General features: G+C 45.9%; 1 pseudogene; it reads left to right on the forward strand.

Moving 5' to 3' along the window:
• Positions 1-6,093: 6,093 nt before the first annotated feature.
• Positions 6,094-7,725, forward strand: LOC101582895 (annotated as a pseudogene).
• The last annotated feature ends 251 nt before the right edge of the window (positions 7,726-7,976 follow it).

The raw sequence follows: 7,976 nt of genomic DNA on the forward strand, positions 1-7,976 counted from the left end.
TCTGTCTGAAAATAACAAAGAGCTGGTGAGGTAGCTCAGTGAGAAGGCTTTGGGTTCAGTCCCTTGGGAAGGGCACATCGAGTGTGTACTTGAGCCTTCTCCATGGCCCCCATGTATAAACAGGTACCAAAACCTGTCCAGTCTCCCCACTGTCACATGTTGCTTACTGCTCTTTATCATTTCCCCAACTTCAAATTCTCATTTCAACTCAAGGCCACTGGAATAGCTTCCCACAAGCTCTTTTTTTTCATATTAAAGAATTTCTTTATTTTAAAGAGAGGGGGAAAACCCAATAAAAATGATGAAGAATTTCAAACAAGATAATCGCAAATTAATAATGGTTATTGTATTGCATATTGTTATTTTCAAAGTAGTTGCTCAGTTTACCACATACAGCATGCAAAATTGATTCAAGTAATACATGCATTAAATTTTTAAAAATCTCATTTCTGTATTGACAATTTCCTTTCTTTTGGCAGTATTTACCTAACACATCTCCATTTGTTCTTTTATTTTTACCTTTTCCCATATGTTTTTAAAACTGTCTGTACAGACAGTTCCCACAAGCTCTTGCTTGTTATACCCCCAATCAGCACCTCGAGTAATTGACTCTCACTCAGAAAGCTTGCAGTGCCTCCCTAATACTTATGGACACATTCTAAGCTCCATGGCCTGATGATCAATGCCCCATCCGAATTCTCCCTTCCTGCATTACTGGGCATACAGTGCACCTTCCTTCAGAAATCTCTGAGAAGATTGGTTTCCTCCTGCGCCACAACCAAAATCTCATTTGCACCTTTGTTCACACTGTTTCCTTAGACTGGAAGCTAACATTTCATACAAGCCTATTTTGTACGTGTTACCATTACTTTTATCTCTGTTTTATAGATGAAGGAACTGTAGCTCACAGAGGTTCAGTAATCTGTTCAAGGTCAGACAATTCATTAGGTGCCAAAGGCAGATATTAGTTCGTTAGTTAGGGTTAGTTAGTTCTTCAGTTAGTTGAGGTTGGAAGCCAGGGTGTCATACACACGAGGCAAGCGCTCTACCACTGAGCTACAACCCCAGCCTTAAAGCCCAATATTTAAGCCTATGCAATCATGCTCCAGATTCCACAATTAATCACTACACTGTACTTGAAACTAATAATCTTCAGATCTTCTAATTCTTGACTGCTTCAAAATCACCCTACCAGAAGAAGTTTCTGATTGAATTACAATACTCATACAATAACAATAAGCAAAATCATATCAGAACAGAACACACAGAAAAACACATGGTTCCAACACAAACTGTGAAGCTGAATTTCTCCTGTGTGAATTTCCTTTCTGGTTCATACATTCACATCGAAAGTAGAGCAAGTACATTAGAATTGATCCAACTATTGCATTAAATTGCCACAAATATTAGCTAAACAGAATGAACATTTTGATCTTAATCCTGTTCAGATCACTTAATTCTTTCTTTAAAGATTTTACTATAAATTGCTTACATTTTGACTTCTTCAGTTCCCACTGCATGTGAGAGCAAATTTTACCAGAGATGTCTATACAGAAAACTAAACTGCATGCACCTACCAGGTTTCATTGATCAAAATGAACAATAGGAATTCACATTAACCTAGTATGAAAATTTAAGTATCATCCCTAAAGGCTAAAGCTGGAACTATATATGCTGAAACTTAGGTATAGAATGATAATATTGCCATATTGTTTATTTGTCCTCGCTAATTTGATTTTTGATAAGACAGGAAATATCTTCCTTTTCCTTCTAAAGTTAAATGGCTTATTAACCAAATAGATATCCATGAGTTTTAATAATAATGTATTTTCATGTTAAAATTCCATGGAAAATCATTTATAAGTCTTACTCGATCAAAATATTTTTATTGCTCAGAAATTTTCCATTAAAATGTCAAAATGGTACATGATGCAACAGTGCCCCCTACTGGTGCTAGTGTAGAACAGCTAAATTCGGGCGATCGTGCTGCGGCACATCTGCTATGGGCTCTAAAGTTGCTCACCATGACCCCTCCTCTCAAAGTCTTCGGCTTTTACGTTAAATACAACGCTGAGTTTATAACTCTTAAAAAAAAAAAAGAAACTTCTCAGCAAGCCAAAGGTAAGACGAGTGTTCCAAAAATTCCCTTTATTTCTTCTTGGTGGCCCAAGACACCCACAGTTTCAAATATGCCTCCCCAAAGGTACAGAGCTATCCCGAGGTCCATCTGCACCTCCTATTTACCGCCTGCCTGCGTAAGGCAGAGGAAAGCCAGATGCCCGGAAGTCGCCTGCAGGGCCACTGTGGCGACTCCTAGTCCTCTGCTCCGTGCCTCTCTTACCACCTCGCTGACCCAAAGCCAGCAAACACACAGCACCTGGGTACAAAGGCTCCAGCCTATGAAAATTGGAATCCCCTTGCGACAGCACCTAGCATCGGGCCAGGCTACCTACTCGGAGGGCTAAAGGAGTCCGGGGGAGTTGATCCTTACTAAGCGAGTGTGATTCTCGTGAAGGTACCGGTGTGACTGCAAATGCAGAATGAAACAGAGTGGTGACGAATGTTCCCGCAGAAGAGAGGCAAAGGAGGTCCGGAGCACAGAAGAGCTCCTCCTTCTCAGTGCCATCTCTGAAGACCGCCCTGCTACTTGTGCCTCCTTTAAAGCACTTTGCCTTAACTCAAGTACGCTGAATGGTTTGCGAAGCCTTAACGGAGGTAGCATAGTTTGCCCCTCGCGCCTCGCTTCAGTGCGCTTCCCCGGGTGGGGGGCTTGCATCCCGAGGTCATTCCAGAAGTTCTCCTCCGCTCTCCTTCCCCCTCCTGCCCGGCGGACCCCTCCCTTCGCAAGCAAACTAATCCTGGAACTACAGTGACGGTAGCTGTGCCGGCTCCCTCGGCTGAGCCAGGGAGACAAAGACCGGGAGAAACCCCAGCGCCTGGCGCTTCAGTGCTAAACCCTGAGGTTCCAGGAAGGCCGGCGACGTAGCCCCTTCAGACGTGCTGCACGGACCAGAGGTGAGCGGGAGGCAAGAGCGGCCCAGTGAGTCTGTGAGCTCCGTAAGTCCAGGTTCAGGTCCTGCCTTTCTTTAACATGTCCAATTCTATTTTATCCGCGTGGAATTTCTGGCATTACCTTTGAATGTTAAAGCTACTGTATGAGAGTATTTGGACTACTGAACGTCTTTCTGCTTTCTTAATTTTGTACCTGAGACAGGTGCCAGTTCAGCGCTGGTGGTGCGGATGAGGGCGTTAGGAGAGCGCCAGCTTTGCTGCTGTGACTGGGCAGGAAGAATCCAGGAGGCCAGGGCCGAGAAGGCAACGCTGCCCGAGGGTGGGGACAAGCAAGAGGCCTCACAGGCGGTCTCTAGGAGGCTAGGAGCCCAGAAAGCTTGGCTCGCAGTTGGTGACAGCCCCCTGAGAGGAACCCAGACGGTTAAAGTGGAAAGCCTACCAGGCGTGCGCTTACCGCAAGGCTGCGCAGGCACGCCATCTCCTCTCCGACCGCCAAGGTTGGATCTGCTTCCCTCTGGGAAGGATGCGTTTCATCTTTGCAGGGCGCCTATTCTGACGCAGTGCCCTGCAGTGTTGCCTTTATCCACCGGCTGCGTCTGGAGAGACCTGCCCCTAAGACCCAAAGCACTGCAGAGTCCACCCGCCCTCGCCCTCGCTCACCTTCTTGAGGGGCGGGCTTGACCTTGCCGAGATGGAAGACCGCGCTGACACTTCCTCAGTTACCCAGGGACACCACTGCCTCCCAGAGAGGCATCCCGGGGCACTCCTAGACTTTTCACTCAAGGGCACAGGGATAACACACACACACACACACACACACACACACACACACACACACACGTGTGTTTCTTGTTAAGCAGCTGCAATAGTCACTGATCTGAAGGCGGAAACCGGGTGAATGAAGTACAAAGTTTTGGAGCTGGAAAGAAAATCAAAGCAGGGGTTTACTCCCGTGTCTTTCCCCTAAAGTCAAAATGAATTAACAGTAATAAGCTCAACTGAACCCTTAAATGAACAAACAAACCCCTGTAACAGGGTCACACCAATCATTCCTGATCACACTTCAAATCTCCATCAAAAAGTGTGAAAAGCCCAAAGACGCCCACAGAACACCAGCCTGGGTGTGGAAGTTGTTGCTGTTCTCACCCAATCTTATTTCAAGACCTCTAATTTCTCTCATGTTCTCTGTCACAATAAGAGCAAATCCCTGTCCCCTTGCGACTTTGGGTTTCTCACAACATTTAAAATGACTTATCCAACTGAGACTGGCAGCACAGAAGGCTCTACCGGAACCTGACCTGGAGCACAGCTAGGGGTGGGGTGGTCAGTGGTAGAGCATTTGTCTCACCCCAGGCCTGTGCGGGGTGGGGGTGGGAGAGGGAGGGAGCAGAGAAAGGGAGAGAGACAGACAGAGCACACAGAGACAGGGAGACAGAGCACACAGAGACAGGGAGACAGAGCACACAGAGGCAGGGAGACAGAGACAGAGACAGACAGTAGAGACAGAGACAGAGACAGAGAACACAGAGACAGGGAGACAGAGACAGAGACAGACAGTAGAGAGAGAGACAGAGACAGACAGCACAGAGAGAGATAGTAGAGAGAGACAGACAGAAAGCAGAGAGAGAGAGAGAGAGAGAGAGAGAGAGAGAGAGAGAGAGAGAGAGTTCTCCAAATCCCTAAAGACATATTTTCCTTCAGGAGTCTTGTCTTCCGACCTTTGGTTATTTTCAAGGCTTTAATAAATGAGGTTTGGGCAAAGCCTATAAGCATAAGAACAAATGTCAGATTTGGGCAAATAAAAATTCAGGTCACCCAGTTAAAACTGAACCCCAGAAAATCAGTGAATACTTTTTTGTTTCTTAATCCAGTAGTCCTGCCTCATCCACAGTTTCACCTTTCAAGGTTTCAGTTACCCACAGTTACCCACAGTTAACCACAGTTAACCACAGTCCGAAGATATTACATGGAAATCTCCAGAAATAAATCCTCATAAATTTAAAAATTTACATTGCTCTGAAGAGCACGGTGAAACCTCTCTCACCATCCTGCTCCATCCTACCTAGGACCTGAGTGAAAGATCCCTTTGTCGAGTCACTTAGTAGCCATCTTGAGGACCTGACTGATAGCCGCAGTATGTCACGGCTCTGTTTGTGTTCCTACAGCTCTTATTTTAGAACCTACTGGCCCCAAGAGGTAAGAGTACTGATGCTGACAATTCAGATGTGCCAAAGAACAGGCATACAGTGATTCATTCAAGTTAAAAGCAAATCTCTGTGAAATTATAAAGGAAGAAACCATGCTAGACTTGGCGTTGCTTCTCGAGCTCTAAATGTGACTGACAGGGCATGAAAAGCACTTAGTTAAGATGGGAAAAGACATCCAACTTGCGCCTAAGAATGCAGAGGGGGCAACAGCATACATAGAGCTCGGTACTATCCAGGCTTGGAGGAATCCATTGGGAGAGGAGTCTTGAAATGCATTTTCTAAGGAGAAAGGGCATCTGTTTCATACAACATTTGCAATACAGTCGTACTGAACATTTTTCATTATTTAAATGAAGTTCAAAGGGCTGGCCAAATAGCACAGTGGATTAAAGTGCCTGCTTAGGCAGATGCAGGGGCTGAGACTTTGATCCCCTGGCCTACCATGCCGGCCTCATTCCTGGGGCGCGCCTGGACAGTGATTGAGACTAGGTGTGGTGGCACGTGCCTGTAATCCCAGCACTTGGGAGGCTGTAAACAGGAGGATCCCTATGAGTCCAATATACATAGTGAGACCCTGTGCACTCTGTACACCATGTCCTAAATACAAAAATAAATAAATAAATAAATAAATAAAGTTCAAACTTGACCGGGATTTTTTTCTGACAACTCTATGAACAAATAGAACAACTGCTTGAAAATTTTGTCTGTGATCTTTCACAAACTAGGCAATCATGTTTGGAAAATGGAAAACCTAACATTTTTTTGTAATTTATATATGTTAAAATGTATAATAAGTACACTGAGAGGCAGGAAAATTTCTGAAGAGCAAATCAGGCTGCAGCTTTTTGGAACCACTGAAAAGCAGATTACAGCCATGAGTAAGGTCACCAAGAAATCACTGGAGAGAATCCTGCCGTAGCTAAAATGCCACTTCACCTGGAATTTATTCAAGGAAAAGGATACCTTAAGTCATCTAGAAGACAGAGTGTGTAACCAGAATCAGTTGCTAAGCACTGAATCCAAATCCACGATGTACAACTTGCTGGCCACCTGAAAGATCTACAAGGTGAAAACGAGGCAGCCCTGGAATGCTTACAGCGAGCTGAAGAGTTACTCCAGCGAGAGCATTCTGGGCAAGCAGAAATCCAAAGTCTGGTCACCTGGGGAAATTATGCATGGATCTACTATCACTTGGGCCAGCTCGAAGATGCTCAGGCTTACGTTGACAAGGTGAAAGAGGCCTGTGTGAAGCTTTCAAATCCTTATAGCATCGACTGTGCTGAGCTTGACGCTGAGGAAGGATGGACCCATCTGAAGTGCAAAAGAAACGAAAGGGCTAAGATGTGCTTTGAGAAGGCTCTGGAAGAGAAGCCTGACAACCCAGAATTCTCCTCTGGGCTAGCAATTGCAATGTACCACCTGGATTATAAACCAAGGAAGCAGTTCCCTGACACAGCTCTGAGGGAGGCTATGGAGCTGAGTCCCGAGAACCAGTATGTCAAAGTTCTCTTGGCCCTGAAGCTGCAGAAAAGAAATGAAGAAGCTGAGGGAGAGCGACTGATTGAAGAGGCCCTGGAGAAGTCTCCTCAGCAAACAGATGTCCTTCAAAGTGCAGCCAAATTTTACAGCAATAAAGGTGACCTAGACAAGGCTACTGAGCTCTTCCTGAGGGCCTTGGACTCCACCCCTAACAACAACTACCTCTATCACCACATTATGCGCTGCTACAAGAAAAAAGTCACAGAGATGCTTAACACAGGAGAATCTGAAGCCAACGGAGTTAGAGAGAAGACTGAACAGTTAAGGGCCTTAATTATTGAGTATAAAAATAAGGTTGTTGAGAAGAACCCAAAGTTTCTGAATATGCCCTGTGATCTCACTGAGTTTGAGGAAGCAGAAGAATGTTATGAAAGGGTGTTCAGGAGGGAGCTTTCCAGTGCTAACAGGCAGTAACTTTGTACTGACCTTAGCAACACTCAGGAATATTATAGGAAGTCAGAGGGCACCACAGTTAAAAATTATTTAGAGAGGTTTTTTATAGGCAAAATATCATCTGGGAAGGAAAAGATGAAGCACAACACAAGTGAAAATCTGCCTTCATGAAATGCACCAAGTCCTCACATCTGCAAGGGCTGAGCTGCAAGCCCAGGGGAGATCTGGCCTGAGCCACAGGCTGTTAAGAGAAGGAACTGGGCCGCCTGCTAACGGATGCGCCTTTGGACATGGGCAGTGTGCTCGGCCAGTGCCTGAGCCTGAAGATAGCAGCACTGGAACGAGGTAGCTCCGCTTCCAGAGAGCTTCCTGTGACCAAGAGGAAGAAGAAGCAAGGCACCTGGAGGCTCCACGTGACAGTTGTGGGGTGGGAGAAGGCTGGAGGAACAGGAGGCCCCCGCTGGAGGCTGCTGAGCTCAGTGCCATTGCTTATGGCTTTCCAATACACTTTTTAAAAGTGTTATTTTAAAATTACATATTTGGTACAGGGTGTCTACGCAGCTCAGACTCATAGTGATCCTCTGGTTTCAGCCTCCCCATTGCTGGGATTACAGGCGTGGGCCACCATGTCTGGTCTCTGTGGCTGGCTCAGCACTCAGGGGTGGGGCTGGTGTGACATGTGTGCCGGGGATCGAAGCCCGGTTCCTGCGCTTGCCTAAGCAGGTGCTTCGTCTGCTGAGCTATCTCCCCAGCCCCTTCCAGTACATTTTCAAAGAGTCATGTTGCAGACACTACATGGCAATGGCCTATTAACAACACCTCCAA

Source organism: Octodon degus, unplaced genomic scaffold, assembly GCF_000260255.1.
Source record: "Octodon degus isolate 3935 unplaced genomic scaffold, OctDeg1.0 scaffold00110, whole genome shotgun sequence".
Taxonomy (NCBI): domain Eukaryota; kingdom Metazoa; phylum Chordata; class Mammalia; order Rodentia; family Octodontidae; genus Octodon; species Octodon degus.